Here is a 22,837-nt window from a genome sequence, read left to right as displayed (position 1 = left end):
GCTGGTCCGATGCCCAAGGGGGAAGCTAGTAAAATGCCTTGGGAAGAGTTCGTGGTGCAAATGAAAATGCAATACTACTCTGAGTAGGATCTTCTGGAAATCAACAATGAGTTCCAGAATCTAAAGAAGGGAAAATTGAGCGTCACTGAATACGCTACAAGCTTTACAGAGAAGATGAAGCTTATTCCATACCTAATTCCAACTGAACTTTCCAAGGCAAACAAGTTTTCCAATGGATTACCAGCGGACTTTGGTCCGATAGTAAAGCAAGCAACTACTCTGAAAGCCGCCATCTAGGCAGCCAAGAATGTTGAGAACCAAATAAGGGAAAAGGGTCTGGAAAGAGCTAAAGTCGGAGAGAAAAGGAAACATGAAGGGTCTTCGATGATCAACAAAGAAAGCAAATTCTCGAATTCTAGGGGAAGAGATGAAGCTAGATGGTGTGAGAAGTGTAAAAAGAAACACTTCGGGAAATATAGTGAGGAGATGACTTGCTACAAATGTGGAAAGACAGGGCATTACGCCAACAAGTGTGCGCCTATCAAGAAGGTGTGCTACAGACGTAACGAAGAAGGACATATTTTTAAAGACTACCGAAAGAAATACACACTGCCACAACCGAGGGCATTCAACATGCTCCTCGGCGAAGCAGAAAACGATGGGAGGATTAAAAGATGAAGACTTCATATTAATATATAAAGTCTGTATCAGGAAGCATTTCTTGTTAAAGGTATAGTATAGGGAACTTGAACTTTTGTGTAATCATTTCAAGATATAATATAAACCTTGGTTTTGTTATCTGATGGTTAAATAATTGTATGATTTATGTATGTTGACTTGGTCGACTGAGAGACAATACTTGGGACAAGTATGAGTAGGTGTGAATGGTAGTAGAGATCTATACTACCGGAAGCACAGGACTCGCACTTGGATCAGGGAAATTTGCAGGGTTACCAAGAAGCATGTAATTGAGTTCGTTTTTATTCAAGTATGTCGTTACCATTGTTTCGGTAATGACTAGTAAGGTGGTTGTTATTCTGAACCTAGTGGTCATATCAAATTGAGTCCGACTATGATGAGAGGTCATCAGGACACGACCCATCGATCTATTACAACAAATAAAAGAATGTATTTATCCTAAGAAGAAGGAGCTCACAATAGGGATTTATTTTGTAACTTGAAGGTTACGATTGAAAATCCATCATAGTATGAAGAGCAGATGAAAGATTGAGCATCACGGTTATTACTTAGGATGGAGAGATAACGTATGGAGTTACTATACAAAGGCTATTTCGTTGATGATTCCGGGACGTAATCATCCTAAGGGGGAGATAACTGTAACGCCCGTAGATTAGGGCTAGTCAATTTAAGGACAATAAGCGTCAAAAATGACCTTTTTATTGAAGATTATTTTGAAGGAATAATATTAACTAAGTTGTAGTATATGTTACATGGATTCCGTACATATAAAGAACGCCGAAACCCGAGTTATAACGAAGAAGTTATGACCCGTCGAAGTTTCGCGACAGAACCGGCACGACACAACGCGAGGTAAAAAGTGAATTTACGTTAGAACAATATTTAGCCGTAACGATCTAAACGAGAATCGAAGATCTTACTGACAGTAGTGAAACAATAAAGAAACAGATGAAAACGGACGTCGGATGAAGAAGTTATGAATTTATAACGGAGTTTTCGTGTCCCGACCTACTAAAATTAAATAATAAAATAAATTCAAAATTAATCGATGGAGTCTAAACGAAAGTTGTAAAGCTTAGTCTCACCTACGTGTGGATATAAAGAACGTCGAAAACGGAGCTCGTATGAGGAAGATATGAATTTCATAAGTTTTAAAATAATTAAAATATATTTATTTTAATTCGGATAATATCTGAAACCGAGGAGTCATCGGTCTTATCCGAAGGGTATGCCCAGCATACCTAGGAGTATGCCCCGCGTACAGCTGCATTGCGCAGTCCAGCTTTGTCCACGTCGCTCCACTGAGACTTCGCCATCTGGATGTCTGATCTGAAGCGTACGCCAGCATAGGGCTTAGTACGCCCAACATACTCCGAAATTACGCCCAGCGTAAACCCGAGGTTTAGCCCCTATAAATACCTTGCAAGGGCAGTTGGCCTTATTGCTCATTTTCTCTTCTCTCTCTCTCTCTCTCTCTCTCTCTCCTGTTTTACCTCGTTTTTCGTGTAAGAAATACCCAAAGCCCCGGTATCATTCCTGAGACCCGAAGCCCCGAAGATCCCGAGAAGTGAAATTCCCGAGCCGAAGTTCTGCCCGCAAGAAGCCCGGTTTTTTGCGAAGATCTTCCAGATCTCCCGAAGAATACTACTTTTACTAGACGTAGTGTTGTCCGAGCATCATCTAATCAAGTGGGTGTATAGTTACTTTCTTCTAATACATAGATATGAAGTATTTTCTATGAAATACGTGTTATGTGTTTTTATATTGTCTGTTTATTTGTGATGGATGTTGGATGAATGTTTTATATAGGTTTGTATATGATTTAAACTATATATGTAATTTATATCTACAAATATGTTGGGTAGAACATGGGTAGATGGAATAGTTGGTTTGTGATGAGAGATGGTATGAGTAAACCCTGGTGACTATGAGACGTAGTGCCTATTAGATAAACCCTGACAACGATGTGAATTCGTGCCTGCTAAAGTGAACCTTGGTGACTATGGAGTTAGCGCCTGTTAAAGTAAACCTTGGCGACTATGGAGTTAGCGCATGTTGAGTAAACCTTGGTGACTATGGAGTTAGCGCCTGTTAAAGTAAACCTTGACGACTATGGAGTTAGCGCATGTTGAGTAAACCTTGGCGACTATGGAGTTAGCGCCTATTAAAGTAAACCTTGGTGACTATGGAGTTAGCACATGTTGAGTAAACCTTGGGGACTATGGAGTTAGCGCCTATTAAATTAAACCTTGGCGACTATGTAGTTAGCACATGTTGAGTAAACCTTGGCAACTATGGAGTTTACGTTTGTTGAGTGAACCTTGGTGACTATGGAGTTAGCGCCTGATAACTATGGATATAGTTCCTGATAGATAAAATTTGGCGGCAATGAACTTCGTGTCGATTCCTTAGGTAAATCCTTAGGAACGAATGAATAAAGGATAGTTGATTCTTAGGGTAAAACCATAAAAAATAAAGAAGATAATGGGGATGGGTAATTTGGTTGATTGCTTGATGATTAAATATAATAATTGTATAATTGTGGGTTGAAAACCCTATATGCTCACCAGGCTCCCAAGCCTGACCCATTCAGTTTTCTTCGCATTACAGGTAATGGCACAAGAGTATAATTTGGTGGACTTGACGAGAGATTTTGGATTATAGATCAGTAGTTATAAATAACTGTTGTAAGGTCTATTTTATATTGTTTATCCTTTTGGTCTGTATGGGAACACGACATCCCGAGATTTTGTTATTTAATGAAAATACATTTCTTTAAAGAAATGCTTTGATAAATTCTTATCACATTTTGTTTTTGGAACAAATTCAGCAACTGTTTTCTTTAAAAGATTACTCTAATTCTTAAAACAAAGCATAAACAAATCGGTCTTTTCTGGTCGTGAAATTGGGGATGTCACAGTCAAAATTGGCCAGTCCTGGTCAAAATCCAAGTCAACAATCAAGGTCAACAATCCATGTTGACCCCAACTCGTCAAGTGAATCTAGCTTCTCATCGAGTTCCTTCAGAGTCTAGAAAATCAGGACAAACCCTAGCGAAATTGTCTAGTTGTCTCATCAACTTGGCAAGTTTACTCAATATCTAGTAGACAGGGAAACTCGATCCAACTCATCGAGTTACTAGGGCAACTCGTTGAGTGTTTCCCCTGTTTGCTTATTCGGATGATACATTGATTGCAGGGACTCTAGGGCTTAGATCTGAAACATAAAAGTGTCTAGAAGGATAAAGTTTCCAACTTTATCCTCTAGAACCACTCTGAATGCACTAAAGCCCTTAATAAAGGTTGGAAAGCTCAAAAGCTTAGCCATGTGGTTCAAGACACTAGGGATCTTGAATCCCTCCTTTCTAGAAGGGGTTCTAATCCTCAAAAACTTCCAAATATGGAGATTTTATGGACATGCATGTCGAATGCATGTCTTGAAGTGAAAATGGCCAAGGAAGAAAAATATACCCTTAAATCCACGCATGCCATCCATGCTTGACCAAAAGCTAGATCTAGGCCACCAAGATAACATTTTGCCCTGGAGATTCATAAAGTTGTAAACTTTATGAAACCATGCATGAAATCGACAAGAGTAAACTCAAGATCTAGTCATACTCTAAAATAAAAATCAAATCGTGAGTGCTGACAATACTCCACAAGATGGTCAAGCTCAAAAGTGAGGGCTTTGTTTGTTGGATCTTCTCCTTCTTCTCACTATCTTATTCTTCTTAAGCTGAAAACGTCACTCTAGCTCACAATATGAGAGAAAATGGAGATTAAGGTTTAGCACTAATATTCTTAAGGTTTGCAAGCTAATGGAAGGTCATCCTCAAGGTTTTAAGGAGATTATATAGGGTGCAAAACCTAAAATTTAGGGGTTTCCTTTACAACGCCTACTCGTCGAGTTGTGCCTTCCAACTCATCGAGTAGGTCCTAAATCCCCCGTCCAACTAATGATCTCTACTCGAGGAGTTGGAGCTCCCCAAATCGTCAAGTTCTAGTCTAAAACCCTAAAATTCTGAAAAGAAATTGATACCTGAAATGAGCATTACAACCTGGTAGCTCACGAGTTGGGTAACACCACTCATTTAAAGTTATATGTAGTAGAGAGGATAAATCGATATGTCCACGCCAATATACACACAAATACATGTAACACAGTGGAGAAATTGAGTACCTTTGAAATTCAATATTTTACCTGTGTGAAAGAAGGATCCTAAAGGTAGGGGTGAATGATTAATTTGTGTGTGTTTTAGAAAGAACATGATCAGAGAAGGAGAGAGAGAGAGAGAGAGAGAGAGAGAGAGAGAGAGAGAGAGAGAGAGAGAGAGAGAGAAAGAAAGAGGTGGATCCCCTTTTTATTTGTTTTAACATTGATATTTAAATAAAAGAAAAAAATGTTTAACAAAACAGAAAAAACAAATTAATATGGTAGATTAGTCTTTTAAAGTTTAATGAGGACCAATTCCACAAAGAAACTAGTTGAAAAGGACCATTAATCCTAAAAAATCGTTGTTTAGGCCAAAACCCGAAAAAACTACATAGCACAACGACTATTTTTTGTAGTTTAGCGAGTTGTTTTCAAAAATATTCAAAATATGATCTTATACATGAATGCTCCCTATGGTTTGGTGTAAGTTTCGCCATTGATCCATAACTTTTTTCTTAACTCGAAGCATCTCTATTGTGTGTTTTTGTGTCGGTATTGGTCCCTAACCGAGTGACCGACATTAAATGAAAATTATGCCTATATAGATTTTTTAAACATTTTTAATTATTTATTTCTTTATTATCATAATATAAATAAATATTGAAAAAAGGCAACGAAAAAAAAACAACTAAAACCCATCTCTGTAACGTCCCAAAAAATATGACCCAAAATTTCATTTTAAAATTTATAAAATGGTAATCCAAAACATTGTTATACAACCACGATGGATCAAAGTGTATCACTACATCATAAAATATCAGAGTAATAATATTAATGCGGAACAAAATAGTCTGTGCATTGCAATCACCGCGAGCTCTTACCATTTTCCAACAGAAGTACCTGAAACATAAACTAAAAACTATAAGCATGAAGCTTTGTGAGTTTTCCCCAAATTTCACATACCACACATATCAAGTATATAATGGCCCCACCCAATGAGTGTAACGAGTATCGACCTATGATGCAAAATGGGCCCCGCACACTGAGTATAGTAGGCCTCGCTCTAAATCGCATAATGGGCCCCATCTATTGAGTATAATGGGCTTTTCCCTAACTCGTATAACGGGCCCCGCCCATTGAATATAATGGGCCACACCCTAACTCACACAATGGGCCCCACCCAACATACAAACATACAAGTATAACAAGTAATAGCATACAAAATTGGGCCCCGCCCACTAAGCATACAAACACATACACATGAAAGAGTCACGCAGAAATCTAGCACCCTAACCTAATAAACAATAGGCCGACATTGGTGCCTTCGACCCGCTAAAAATGGTAAGGAATACTCACATCAAACTGCTGAATCATACAGATAAATCTTTGGCTGCTAGTCCGACGATCCCCACACTATCAATACCAATAACATCCAATTAATAATTTGATTCCAACACAGAGCCATTAGTCTAAAATAAAATAAAAATACCATTTTACCCATTACCTAAATTGACCCAAGGCCAAGGCCCAAATTAACTACACAAAAGGTCCAATTCCAAATTGGTCACCCAAAGCCCAATTATGGTCCAATCTTCCAAATTGGGCCCAAATCCCTTTGTACGGCTTCATCCATAAGAACCTAATATAAAAGCATCAACCCAAAAATAGAAACTTGATGGACCAACAAGACCCTAATCTCCTACGGCCCAAATACGGACCCAAAACCGAGAAGCCTAAATATGAAGTCAGCATGTTGAGTATGCGGGGCCTACTTAGCTTATCATTAGCGTACACCCTCTAGGGCTAATATGCGTAATGTACCAACTTGGTATTCCTAACATACTCCCCAGTTGGCCACCCCACTTCATTAAGAACTTAATCCATTAAGACTTCAAGCCAAACTCTCAGATTGGATTCTATAAGACCACTTATCACGTAAAGTTGGCAACTTTACACACATGCATGGCTTAATGGAACTGAAGAGCTCAAAAAGAGCTTAACAAAGGTGTTAACACATGCATGGTTCAAGATGCACCATAAAGCCTCCATTTTTATGAATAATGGGACCAAAATAATCCTAAATCTAACACCAATAATTCTGGAGTGAGTCAAGAATCTCATCAATCACTCCAAGGACTCAAAATGCATAAAATATTAACATAACTGGATCTAGGATAATGGATCATCAAGATGTGAGATTTTTACCTCAAAAAGCTTGCAAATGATGAGACAATCCCGGATCTTCAAGCTCAAGACACCTCTCCCAATGTTCCTCTTTTTCTTCTCCTTAACAAACCACCAAAAAAACACTCTTAAAGGTTCAAAGCTCACAAGACCAGACTAAGGTTTTGATTCATGGACAAAGGTAGGTGGATGATGACTAAACTTGACCAAATGAGGCTATCGTAAGGTTTAAATAGGCTACAAACCCTAAAAATTAAGGTTTTACTTATGCTCACGTTCGTCATGCGTACTCCACGTACACCATGCGTACTTCACGTACGCCTAATGTACATGGATGGGATCTACAATCAAGTTGTCAGGCTAGTACACTAAGCGTACCACCTAGTACGCCCCACATACTAGCTTAAGGACTAAAATACAAAGTTTTTGATTAACAAGGGTTAAATGCGAAACTCAGCAAACTCTAGTGTTACAATGTCAAACCCTACACTATCTTTTACACCAAATGGGATAAAAGTTGTGTTAGTAGTATTTCATCACCAAACCTACACCACTTTTTATGCCAAAAAATATATTCCATAGTATATATATATATATATATATATATATATATATATATATATATATATATATATATATATATATATATATATATATATATATATATATATATATTTGAACCTGTATAGATTTGTCAAACACACCATTCAACTTATTAGTTTTTAACATATTTATTTGTATCTTTTTTTTTCATACCAAAATTTCATAAAAATCATATTTATTATATTATAACAAAATTAAATAATTATGTATTATTAATTCGAAATAGATGTTATTTTATTAAAATGAAATTTTTTAATTAAAAAATACATTTAAAATAGATTTTTATATAAATATTTCACATGCATTAACAAAAATATTACACATACATTTCAATAAAATATTACATATACATATTAATAAAATACTCGATCCGTCCCATATTATTAATCTATGTTTTGTTTTTGGTTTGTCCCAAAATAATAGTATAATTCTAAAAATATATATCACTTTTACCAAAATACTACTCATTATTAGTTAAATTATCATGAAATTAAATACAACTACTGTGGAATTAAATGCAACAAGATGGTATAATTATCATTTCATTTAATAAAATTATTGGAGGAAGTATTACATGTTTATGCATTGGAGTACATTTCACATAAATGATCCGTAGATAGAAGTGAACCACTTTATCTTTGATACATTTATATTGATCAAAAAACAGTTGGAATAAACTATCTTCATTTGTCATGAATTTAACCTCCACCGGTGGCACTTATCTCGCAACTTCAATTGGTGCATCAAAATCATGAGCCTTTCTTGACCTTACGGGGTACTATTGTAGCTTTTCTTGAATTATGCGAAAATCGCCTTACACTGATATATCTATCTTCTAAAGCAGACCGAAGTTCATTGGTCGAATGTTGCAAACTAGTTTTTCTTGTTCTCAAATCCATCATGACATAATTGTTGACATTAGTTTTACCCAATTTCGTTATGCCATTTGACATCACGATCGAACCGTATGGCACAGGCATAGGAACGGTCCTCTCTCAAAACGATCTTCCAATTGTTTTTTTTTAGTAAAAAGTAGCCCACAAGACACCAAGTAGAATATACTTATATACATGACTTGATTATTATTACTGGAGCGCCCAAGAAATAGAGACAATATTTTATGGGTTGTGTTTTTTTTTTTTCTTTTTTTTTTTTTACGAATCAAAGTAGCCGAAATCATCTTTTGACTCTAGTATTCTAAAGACTGGAACAACATCATTGGCAATTATGATGTATATAAGAAGGAAAAACTCTAAAATTTATTATTAAGAGAGATGTTACCTATGACGAATATGCTATGAAGCTATATACTAAAAGTTTGAGTCTTACAAGGGAAAAACAATAACGGTGATAACCAAAATGTGGAGTTTAAAACAAAAACTCCAAACAAAATTGTAATTGATGATGAACAATAAGTCAATGATGTACCTTCTAGGCGATATGTATCTCAAGAAGAACCCACCGAGGAAGATCCTAAGAATGGTGATGATGAGAATGAAGAAATGGAATCGAGTTATATAACAAAAAGGAAGCAAAATAGGAACATTTAGAGGCCTTCCAACTATGTTTGATGTGAGAATACTTCTAACATTGTTTTAACTACATATGCTTTGATAGTTGGGCATGATATTTTTTCGGATAAGATAAAATCATATAAATAGGATATTCCAAATAAAAAAGGATCAAGTTGGTAGGTGTCAATGAATGTGGAAATGTATTCATTAGAGATGAATGGAACAAGTGATCTAGTACCATTACTAAAGGGAGTCAAACCAGTAGGATGCACATGTGCTTTCAAATGAAAAAAAAATTCTAGGTTTGAATTGACGAGGTTCACATCAAGGATTGTAGCAAAAGGGTTCTCACAAAATGAATGGATTAAATATTGTAAGTTTTTCTTGCATGTTGAGAAACACGAGACAATTCAGGTTTTAATGGCTATGGTGAGTATATTTAATCTGAAGCTTAGGAAACTAGATGTCAAAACTACATTCTTACATGGTAATTTAGAAAGAAAAAAAAAAGAATATATATATATATATATATATATATATATATATATATATATATATATATATATATATATATATATATATATATGTCTTAGGCATAGGAATTCCTTAACGCCAAGAAATAGTATGTGTGTTTGTTGAAGAAATCTATTTACGGTTTTAAACAATCATTAAGCCAGTGGTACAAAAGATTTAATTCATTCATGATTTTTCATGATTATATTCAAAAACACTTTGATAATTGTCTCAATTTGAATAAAAGTTTTTAATGTATATATATATATATATATATATATATATATATATATATATATATATATATATATATATATATATATATATATATATATATATATATATATATACTAATAGGGTACCCGCGCGATACAACGGCGACAGATTGTGTCATTGAGCAGATAGTTTTCATGTGGCAATTAGTTTCATTTGAATGTCGGTTTGTTCATTTCAACCATTTACCAGACTGTTTTGTGCTGGGTAGTTTTTTTCGCTGAATAGTTTCTAACAAGGTATGTAAATGCGGGGACGTAATAGTTACTTATCCGGTGTCATGTATTGGTCTATTTTTTTATTTTAAGATTATTTGAGAAACATGTGATGTATTTGCTTTCGCCCAACTATGTGTTAGATTTAAACCCATTTATCAATTTTATAATAAAAGCTTTGATATTATTTTTAATTAAAAATCATAAATATTTTTGTATCTTTTTTAAGTTAGAATGAAAGAGATTTAAATTCAAAAGGGATGCTAATAGTCTCGTTTTTAAGAAAAGTATTTATAGATGACAACTTTAGATATTAAATGTGTATTTGGCAAACTTCTAAATCTGATCACAGTAATTGAACTATATGTCAACTATATGAAATAAAAAATATATTTATTAATGTAGTTTTTTAAACACTACATAATACATATGGATAGAGAAAGGGAGTTATAATTGTCAAACAAATGTAATATTATTGTAATGTTTCTATAAATGATAATTTAAACAATTACATATCACCAAAAACATTTTAAATTTAGTTTTTTTCCATAACAAAGCTACAGACTTCATATTTTGCATTTAATAAATAAGTTAATACATTATTTTTACTAATAATAAGAACTTTAAAAATAAAAACGTAAAAGTTAATGGTAAATTCTAAAGATTATTTATTTATCTACATTTAACTAACATTAAACTATTAGTTATATGTTATCTGGTTTGTTATTATTTTATTTCTTATATTTTGATTTGTTAAGATATTATATTATTTTTTGTACGTTATTATTTTATTTTGATATTAATAAACAATTTAATACACCTCATTTGATATAAGAACAAAAACAAAATAAAATTGTTTGATTTTATATTGCAACAGGTTTATATATATATATATATATATATATATATATATATATATATATATATATATATATATATATATATATATATATATATATATATAAGAGAGAGGTGGGTTCAATTGAGAAAATAAAAAAGATTGAGAATGGGGGAATCATTCTCAGTCACTCATTTTATACAAGCATAAAAAGACACGGTGGCAAACTTGTAAATATGAGAATAGCCTTCAATCTCAAATAAGTATCTGTAGTTCAAACCCATTCATCGTTCATCATCCAAATTTCTTCTCCAACTTTCAACAATCATCCAGATTTCTTTAATTAAATCATCATTAACATCATCCAGTGCTAATAAATCAACGATCTTCGTTAATAATCAACACGATTGAACAGTTAACAACAAAAATTCGTTTTTGGTTCTTTTAATTCAACCTTCAACTGTGCTTGAATACGATCAGATCTTCAACATCTATGATTAATTATACTCCTAGCGTTATTAGATCAACAACATCGATAATCAAGAAAAATCCATTTCATATCATTCATTCAACATCGATTATCAAATAAAACTTGAAAATTGAGGTTAGAAAAATATCAAATTGTTTTTTTTTTTTTTGAAAAATTTCATATAATTCTCTATCAATCTACTCTTTTGTAAGATTTAAATAGTCAAAATATCATGTTTTTAACATTTTTAAAAAAAGCTAAATTGTATGCACTCCAACTGTTTGATGAAATGCATGAACTAAATTACCACGTTATATTCATATATGAATATGTTTTCTCAGTATATGATTATTAAAAGAAAAAAACAAATATGCAAGTCTGTATGTTATTCATATGTGAATAACATATAAAAATTATATATATTTGTGAAAATACATTTTAATATTCATATGTGAATATACTGTGTAATATTCATAAGTGAATATATCATCTAATATTCACAAATAAATATACTATGTAGTATTCACATGTGATATACGATGCAATACTATGTAATATTCATATATGAAAATACTATGTAATATTCATAAGTAAATATACAATCTAATATTCACAAGTAAATATAGTCGGTAATATTCATAAGTGAATGCATCGTCTAATACTTAAATATGAATATACTATGTTTATTATATATTATATTCATATATGAATGATACTTCAATTGTTATAAAAAAAAAAAAAAAATAAAAAAAAAAAAAAAAAAAAAAAAAAAAATTCTTAGTTTTTATTCATAACTGAATAACGAATGTACTGTAGTAAAAACCTGATTCATTTTTATTCACTTATGAATAATGATAGCTAAAAATATAAAAAAATAAATTTTTTATTTTATCTTAAAATTATATCAATATGGATGTTTATTTGTAGATAATAAAAAAATCATAAATTTTGGTATATTTAAAATCATTTTTCGATAAAAATAACTTCTTAAAAATTAAAAACAAAACCAAAAAACTATGTTTTTGTATATATTAAGGTAATGATTAGCCTAGTTTAAGGAAACATGTTTTGTTAGAAAACACATGTCTATTTCTTTCACATTTCTCCTGGTACGACGAAGGTTTTTTAGGCAAAAATAAATGAGTGGCTGAGAATGATTCCCCCATTGTCAACCTTTTTTTTTGTCAATTGAAACCTCCTCTCTCTCTCTCTATGTGTATGTGTGTGTGTGTATATATATATATATATATATATATATATATATATATATATATGGGTTAGGTTCATTTGAGACCACCTATATTTTGTGAGACCGTGAGACGCATTTTTTTATTTTTTTTTATTTTTTTTAGTTAATTCATGTTCCGAAAATAATATTTAAAAAAAGAATTTTTTGATTTTTCCATTTATTTTGCATTTTAAAATTACTTTTAGAATATGTACAGTGTAATATTATATTTAGAATATTTCAAGTATTTTTCAAAAAAAATAGAAAATTATTTTTTATTTTTTTTAGTTAATTCAAGTTCCAAAAATAATATTTAAAAAAAGAATTTTTAGATTTTTCCATTTATTTTGCATTTTAAAATTATTTTTTTAGAATATGTCAGTGTAATATTATATTTAGAATATTTCACGTATTTTTCAAAAAAAAAAAAAACGGAATTTTTTTTATTTTTTCCATTTATTTTGCATTTTAAAATTATTTTTAGATTTGGTCTCACGGTCTAACAAAATTAGAATGGTCTCAAATGAACCTGAACTCTCTCTCTCTCTCTCTCTCTATATATATATATATATATATATATATATATATATATATATATATATATATATATATATATATATATAGGGAAAAGTGAATATATATATATATATATATATATATATATATATATATATATATATATATATATATATATAAGTTTAGGTACCTAACTCCATAATACTACATCGGTTTGTATCATATTTACATTGTAATTGTCTAAGGTTCTTAAACTTCAACCCCATAACTTTATTACTTCCAAAATCCTTGGACTTTCACCAATATCTTTCTTTTACATCACGTATTTGTATCGAATACCGTCTGATAGGCTTCATATCCTACAGCTACAAATGAAATGATGTAGGAGAAATATAATAATGAATTTCCAATTTTTTTTGAAGTAAATCAAGTTTATAGATAAAGTTTAAGAACCTTTCATGATTGCAATGAAAATTTAATGCAAAATGACTTAGTTTGATGAGGTTAGGTAGCTAAGCTTATATAAGGTTGTTAGGTATATTCAGTTTACCCATATATATATATATATATATATATATATATATATATATATATTCCATTTTATAATTATTTGTTAATAATTTAATTTTTAAAATAAATATAAATTTGACTTTAATAAAACCAAATATAAATTTGATTTGTGTGGATAAAAAATAAAGCAAAAGATCTTTGATTTTTTATTGCAAGCGATGTATGAAGCATATTTATAGTAGTCCACCAGACTTTGATTAAGCCAATTAATTACGCAATCCAATTGAAAATGTGTATAGCCAAATAAAAACAGCCACAATCAAAGATTCAAATCTATTACCAAATTTCACTTTGCTTGACCTATTTTTTTTGTTTCTTGTTGCCGACAAATAAAAACTTAAGTCTTTTTCTTCTTGTGTATCGATCCACAGACCATAGGCGCCAAAATTACCCACTCTTTAATCGATGTTCGATGCTTGATTTTGATGGTGGTACAATGGTAGTTCTTACGGTGGTGAAGGCTGAATCAACTAAAGAAGGTTGTCTTGGGTTATTTAATTTGGTGTATGGAGGTTTGACTAAGGTTAGGGCAGTGATGGTATTCTGTAGGTGATGGTGGTGCTCAACTACGAAGATGGTGATCGTTCTTTTGGTCAAATCTGTAGTGGTGTACTGTATTTATGGTGGATCATCAAGGGGTTCATGGTGGTTATATCGAGTGATGTTTCTGTAACATATCTGTAAGAAGGTGAAGAGTTTAAAAAATATGAATGGAAATGGAAATGATGTTTTGAAACCGCCACCTACATCACCTCCGTTATGACTAGAGGTGGCAATCGTGTCGTGTCGTGGCGGGTTCGTTCCATGTCAAAACAGTAAATGAGTTTAAAAGTGTTTAAACCTAACCCAACCCATTTAATTAACGTGTCGTGTCATGTCAACCCATTTATTTTGGTGTTGAGTTCGTGTCGGGTTTCGGGTTAGCGGTATACTTTGAAATATGTTGTGTCATGTGAGGTTAAATGATTAGCATGTTGAAAAAGTAGGAGTTGCGTAGGCAGAAAGGAAATACTAGTAGTTTGGAGGCAGAATAGATGAAGTCATAGCATGTTCAAACGACATAATTGAAAGACTATGAGCTGGGGAGGTGGAGGTGGAGGACAAGATCACGAGGATGAGAGAATGATTAAAGGGACTATATCGTTTGGGAGAGAGTGAAAAAATTGAAATTGAAGTCTTGATCTAGATGACTAAGTCATTTCAACATTACAAAATAACTCAATCCAAAGGTCTTCTTTTTATTTGGTTTTGTATCTTTCTAGTTTATTTAAAGAATTCAAAAAACTTGCATATAAATAAACGAGTCATTTTCGAGTCATATTCGAGTTGAAATTCTCAACACTAACCTTACCCATTTAGTTTCGTGTTATGTCGTGTCAACCCGTTTAGTTAAACGAGTTGAAATATCTTACCTAAACCGATTTATTTCGTGTCGGGTTCCTGTCGGGTTTCGTGTCGTGTCAATTTTTGCCACCTCTACTTACAAACCTCAATCTATGCAATCCATTATGAAGAACACTCATACATCTTTCGTATGCACTGGTGAGATAAAAGTCACCTAACTGAATTAGTGTTGTCTTTTGATGGTCGGGGTGTATTCACGATTTCTATAAACAAGTTATAGGCCGATGACACAGGTTTTTCAAATTAGATGATTTGATCGAAAATCTTTGTGATAAATGTCACCTAAGAAACAAAGTTATGAGGCATAGATGGGATCAAACTTGTATAATTAAATTTGTTACTAATGATCCTATAAATGTAGGAATTATATAGTAGAACATAATTCATAATTGGTGTCTACCGGGTTGGATTCAAATGAATGTGATAAAGGTCACTTAACCATTTATTAGTTTTGCAACTTGGGTCTTAAACTTTGATAATTAATGTTTTTAGAAACTAAAAGGATATTCATCATTAAAGTTTAAATATTGAAATTAATAAATTAATTTTGTTAAATTTTGTAGATGAGAACTAAACCAAATCTCACTACCATGCATCATTATGATCTTGTAAATCATCGTGAACACTTAACATTTAACGTACAACATGTACAATGTTATCCAATAGACGCGTGTCTTGAAAGATAGTCTTCAAAGGAAAAATAAATTGTACATTCTTAAAGAACGTATTCCTGAACAATATGATATCAAGAATATATCTAATCATAATGCTTAGTGGAAGCATTGTAATGATTCTAAAGATGTTTCAAAAGAGATAATGTATTCAATTATGCCACATGTAACGTCCCAAAGTCCAGAATAATGTTTATCATTTTTAAAATACAAAAACACCCATTTTAAAGAAAAATACATCCAGATCAAATCATTTCTTCATAAACCATTATTCAGAAACCAGAGTTATAAAGAAGACAATGTGGAATCTTAAATCACAAAGTTGTTTATGTGTGTGTATAGTCCCGCCTTCGCAATCCGATAAGAACATGCAAAATATTTAATCCAAAACTATAAGTACAAAGCTTAGTGAGTCCCCCAAAATACCACATACTATAAATATAATAACTCATATCTATAATAGATCCATAACAACCCCGAGTCCGTATTAACCCCAAGTCCATATTGACTCCGAGTCCATATGAATCCATTAGGTCCACATCAACCCCAACTTCATATCGATGTTGAGTCTAGATCGACTCCATAAGGTCCGTATCAACCCACATTCACATAACATACAAGCGTACCAACAAGAGTCATGAAGACAACATCCATAAAACAACACCTAGTGTCCTATAGTATAGTGAGAAGAATCACTTGAATGAAGAGCTAAAATCCTCAACTCATAGTCGCACATAATCAGCTACACGCACCTCCTAAACCAAACACAAACTAAATCTCAGGCAACAACTCAACACCTCTATAAGTTTGACAAAAAGTTAAACTAGTCAAAAATTCAGCAGTCAATAGTCAAACTCCATTTCAGCAGATAGCCACGTCGTGGCCTCCTACTTCGCACGACGTCGGAGAAAAACAAGCGCATCCCCCAGTCACCATGTCGTGGCCTACCTTTTGCCACGTTTTGGGAACTAGGTCTAAACAACTTAATGGATTAACCTTTTTTCCTTCATCCTTAACAGCTACAAAGCTCAAATCTAGCCCTTCCTAAGTAACTAATAGATAAATTTCCAACTCTACCCATTAATAAATCCCAATGAGTCTATATATCTAAACCTAGATCCTTAATGAAAACTTAACGCATGCACTCAACCACTAAGTTCTTAATTACCAAAGCCACAAATCCATAACCTCTAAAAGGATTTCTTACTTCTATTTCAACATAAAAATTACAGCTTTATGGGCATACATGTCCAAGGCAAGTCTAGATCTCAATCTAGGTCATAATGGGGAAAAAATACCAAAATCTCATGCATAGAGCTCAAAACACAATCAAACTTCAGATCCAAGAGATATAGTGACTAAAGGACCAAGATAGTAGTAAACTTTAACTCATTAAACCAAGCCAAACTTGAATATGAACCAAGAATTGCAATCAAGCTTAGATTTATGAACATAGTAGCAAAAAGGTGGATGATTTATGCTTGATATGCAAGCTCTGAAGTGATGCACTCTTCGAACTAGTAAGCATACCTCTCCTTATTCAAAGATGCAAGCCAAAGCCTCAAACTTCAAGAATCACCACTAATACAATAAGAATCACTCCAAGGAGGCTAGGGTTTTGTTTGAAAGGGTTGAAGGCTGAAAAGATACCCTAATATTAAATATTAGGTGTTTAAATATGGAGAAAACCCTAAAAATCATTGGATTGGGCGACCACTGTTGCCATGTCGTGGCATTTCCCTTGCCATGTCGTGGAAACCAACTAATCACACGATCATGCATAAAATATGCCTTTTCATGGTGCTCCAATAACCACGTCATGGCACCTAGTTTTTGCCAAATATCTAGTCTCTAATCCCACCAAGCCCTCATCTGATCCTTTATGGGAAATGGGTGTAATAATTCTCCCCTATTTAAATAAGATTTCATCCTCAAAATCTGCCCTTATGCATCTCTCTTAAAAACATCCCTAGATCCTTTATGGGTTTTCCAAACCTACTCCCTTCCATGAGAACCAATCATACAAGAATCTTCAATGGATTTCAGAAACAGGCGCATTGGTAGCTATAGTTATTAGACTTATACAAGTGGGAGACTGTTGGATTTGGTGTCTAAGCCCCACTACTAGAAAAATAGCCTTTTACGACGCGCAATTTATGATACACATCGATTTACGATACGAAAAATTGTGTGACCTAAAAATAATGTCATCTCTTAATAAAATTTAAGGATTTAGGATGCGCATTTTTGCGTGCCCTTAAATTAGTGTCTAAACAAATAAAACACGGAGGGTGCCTATAATAAAACGTGTGATGTATGAAGATGTCACTTTATGAAATTTAATGGAAAGGCGCATTCCAGCCTTTAATAGTTGGGGGGGGGGGGGGGGGAATGATATCCTAAAAAATTAAAAACCCCGCCTTCCTTTTTCTTCCTTTCCCTCTTTCCCTAATTATCGACGCTCCTTCCTTCCCCTCCCGACATTGACTACCGCCTACTTCTTCCCTCACACTTCGACCATCATTACTTGACATTGACTACCGCCTACTTCTCCCCTCCCGACATTGACTAACGCAAGCAAGCCACCAGCCGACAACCTTCAATCTCTCCTTCCCCTTTTCTCTGTAAACCCTAATCCACCTTCACCACTACCGAATCTACCTCAACTCACCTCTGACTTCGGCTCATCTCTTTCCGCCGACGACCTCGGGCTCACTTCAACTCACTAAAGGCTGCAACGATTGCTCGAGTTTACAAGCCCTAGGTTAGATTAATATTCAAGTTAAGTATGATTCTAATGAGATGATCAGTTTCCCTAGTCGCGTTTTCATGAAGAAATTTCTCACATGCACACCAGATCTTCGAATTGTTGCAGAAGGGGACGACCATGCGTGATTTATGCTAAAAAAATCAACTTTTGTAGGTGTCTCAACCTCCCTGTGTTTGAAATAGATGGTGAAACATGCTTAGGTGTTGTTGAGGTGGTGACGACTTCCTAGAAAGTCAACCTTTGGGATAAACTCGAAAACATCTGTAAACCTCTAGAGGTCTCTTTCTATCTTCTTTTCTATTAAGGTTTCTGCATTTCTGGCTCGATTGTGTTAGGTTCAGTTCATTTACATCATGTTTTTAACTTTCTATGGCTCAGAACACCCTGTAGTTCAACATCGTGGTGAAAATTCTATTTTTTTCATTTGTTAAATGAGTTGATTCTTGGTTCAATATTTTCTGAATCGACTTTTGGTTGCAGGCTGTTGATCTAAGGAGTTCGGAGTTCTTGTTCCATCCAAAGCAAAAGGTAGGAATTCTGTAAGAAACTAAACAATGAAAGTACACTGAATTCAACCCTTTTTTAATATCTCGTGTAAGTTTCTATTTATCAGGATATAAGTGAACCATATGATGTTGTACATCATGCTACATGGCAATTTTAAGGGCATTTAAGGTATTATACTACTTATGTACTCGCAGTATGTGGAAGAAATGGCAAAAATGAAGGTCCGTTTTATAACACTTGCAAATGATGATCAATTTTATAACACATTTTCTTTATTTTAGCTTTTATGATTGATTTCATTTCATTATATTTTAATCATTTGTTATTAATTTTCAGATATCTAATACACCTGAAATTGTAACATACTATTGTTATATATGTGGTCAAAGATGTGGTCAAATCAAAGACGTAATGGAGGTTAGGATTATAAATATAATAGCCTTTGGCTAATGCTCTGGTTTCTGGAACTACATCTCCAGTTGCAAGGTTGATGCGTGAAACATAGCTAGCACCCACAGCCACCATTGCTTCTATTAAAAGCTTGGGGAAAAGATTCTTGTAATCTTCAGGAAAAGCACGCATAGACCTAGAAAATAATGTAGTGTAATAACTAATAAGTCATTTAAATGAGAATGTAAGTCAAATCTTTAGTAAAGGTGTACCATTTCCATTGTTTTTCAAGATAAAGTAATATTTTATCATAGAAACTTGGTAGCCAATTGGGGAATGACACTGTAGGTAGAGATTGATAATCATGAGAAGTTAAAATACTTTCAACTTGGTTTCTTTCGGTTCTTGTTTTAGTATACTGTTTCTTCATTTGATAATCCTCCCATAGTTGTCTTATCGGTTTTAGACGAACTTTGGTGTAGTGAGACTCCAAGGAATTGTATCTTCCGATTCGAATGACGATTTCATTCATTTCCTGTGCAACCTTATCCTAAACAAAGAAAAGATAGATAAATATTGGTGAATTAAGAAATATTGTTCTTCAAAATTTACCTTTCGATTAGTTATTGCATATGTTACGAGGTTAAACCGTGGAGTCCAGTCTATCTTCTAACACTTCAAGTTGCTTTCTAATGTTGGCAAATTCAGCAAACTGAAAGGGAAAAGGTGGATAAATCATTGTAATATTATGATGTTATCTATAAGTAGTTTTTCTTTTACATAAATGATACATGAGAAGTCGGTTTACTTTTACCTCCCCAACATCAGTTAAACAATGCCTCATGTTGGCTAAGGTTTCTACTGCACGAGGAAGATCTTTACATGTAAAAACATCCTAAACTATGGAGCTTAGTTGAGTTTACCCTGCAGCATCCTATATATTGGGCATATAAAGATCCAATATGTTTAGGAATAAGAAAAAAGATCACAAAAATCATTTGTTATTAATTTTCATACTTCTTATTGAGATGTAGGGATTTGACATTGATACTCATGACTACTACATTGAGTGTTGAGCTTTTTTCCAATTATTTTCAAGAAGCACCCATGATTCATATTCCTGTAAGTGCTTTTGTTATCTTGTTATGTTATGTAATAATCTAATTTCATGTGTTTGAATATAGGGGTTCACTCACCCAATGAGGGCACATTTCTTAGAAGATATACTGGAGATAACTGGTTATAAATTAACTTCTTTCAACCAAATTGATGATTATGGTTAAAAAATTTATGGAAAACACAAAGACAGTTAATCCCACGCAAAAGGAAAAATGAAATTACATCACTTGTTGAGGTAATCTTTATCTGGATTCGGGTAAAATTAAGTTGATTCTAATTTAACTTTTGATTATAAAGACTAAAACAAGTTTAAATTTTGATGCAAATATGTTAGGACACATTGACTCCATCAAACTTTGAGAATTATAGCTCAAAAGCTTGTGATTCTTTAAGTAAGTTACCTTTTTACCCTTTGATGCCTTGAACAACACTCCTCGTTTGTTGCCTTCATGCATATCACAAGCATCTGCTTGCCAAGTAAGTTACCTTTTTACCTTTTGACTTTGTTGGTCATGGTAGTTGACAAATTTTTATGTTGCTTTTTTTGTTAGTTTAGAGAAGGGGTAGGACAGGGCGTGTGCAACTAGGGGAATGTTTCCACCTCTACCCTCGATGTGTTTATGATGCTTTTTATTAATATCAAATACCCGAGCTTTTAAGAACCCCTTTAAATTCTCTTTGTTTGCAAATAATAAGTTCGGAAGTTGGAAGTATTGGAGAGTTTTTATCATCTGCTATGCACCCTCCAGAGCCATTACTTGTAAGGGTTAAATGTTCTTAATGACTTAAATCTTAATGAATGATTCAAATTGTTAAATGATAGAACTTTAATTTGTTCTAGATCCAAAATGTTGTGGATTTTTTGAAGATGATTGGAGCATTAGATGAAAATGAAAATCTTACACATCATGGTTAGTTTATATTAATATTTTTAGAAAAGTTTATTTCCTAAGATTATATTTTCTCATTTTTTTAAAATATAGGTAAATATCTAGCAATACTTCCATTGGATCCAAAATTAGGGTAAATGCTGATAGTGGGCGCTTTTTTTCGTTGCTTTGATACTATTCTTACAATTAATGCTGGAATTAGTGTCAGGGATCCTTTTCTTTTGCCTCAAGAGAAGAAAGATGTGAGTAATCCAGCTACTTTCACACAAGGGCATTTTGGACTTTTCTTGATATCTTTTGTATGTTTATTTCAGGAAGCTAGTACAGCAAAATCAAGATTTTCTGCAATGGATTATAGTGATCATATGGCACTTATGTGTGCATATGAAGGATGGAAAGAAGCTGAAAGAGAAGGATGTGCCTATGAATATTGTTGGAGGAATTTCCTTTCTGCTTAAACACTTCAAGCTATACATTCTTTAAGGAATCAGTTTATCCATATTTTGAAAGATGCTCAATTACTTGAGACAAAATCAAGGGATTAACAATAGATTGAGTCATAATCAATCATTCGTTAGAGCCATTACATGCTTAGGCCTTTTTCCTAGCATTACATATGTAATGGTATGTATGCTTAATGCTTATTTATTCAATTTACAATTTACAATACAATTGATAGATAGATGAATCCATATGTTACTCATTTTTTTTATTATTTATTTTTAATATGTGCAGCATAGCAAGACATCAATGTCCTTCAAAACTATGGATGATGGCCAAGTCTTGCTCTATGCAGTAAGTACTAAAGAAATAGCAATGCTCTTTCATTCATTTGTTTCATATTTTTTCATAGTTCTCTAGGGATATTTTTCCTTATGTCATAGAATGATTGGCTCCTTATTTTTGATATTTATACGCATTTTTTACTTAGGTTGGTGGTGGCGAAGTTCAATACCATGGTGAGGTTGCAATGCTTAAAGTTGCCATGAAGATTGTCAAAGGGTAAATTACTCATGGGTTCCATTCAATGTTGTACAAGTTTCATTTTTCTATAATAAATATTATGCAATATTAGCAATGTATTGCATTTAGTTACTATTAGAATGATAATTTGTATTTGGCATATTCGTAAAATGAATTATCTTTCTTATTTATTCTATTTTATTTTGTATTATAAGACTTTGAATGTGTTATTTAATTTGAAAATTACTAAATCTATCAAAATATATAATTTTTAAAACATTTAAAATTATGACACGCAAATATGTGTGTCGTCTTTCTTTATGATAGGGGCTTTAATGATACGCAATGT

At 32.8% G+C, this 22,837-nt stretch overlaps 1 pseudogene; it reads left to right on the top strand.

Moving 5' to 3' along the window:
• Positions 1-20,569: 20,569 nt before the first annotated feature.
• On the top strand, positions 20,570-22,531 carry LOC145035958 (DExH-box ATP-dependent RNA helicase DExH3-like; annotated as a pseudogene).
• The last annotated feature ends 306 nt before the right edge of the window (positions 22,532-22,837 follow it).

This window comes from Lactuca saligna, chromosome 3 (genome assembly GCF_052625555.1).
Source record: "Lactuca saligna cultivar CGN05327 chromosome 3, ASM5262555v1, whole genome shotgun sequence".
Classification (NCBI taxonomy): Eukaryota; Viridiplantae; Streptophyta; class Magnoliopsida; order Asterales; family Asteraceae; genus Lactuca; species Lactuca saligna.
This window is presented reverse-complemented; position numbering and strand designations above follow the sequence as displayed.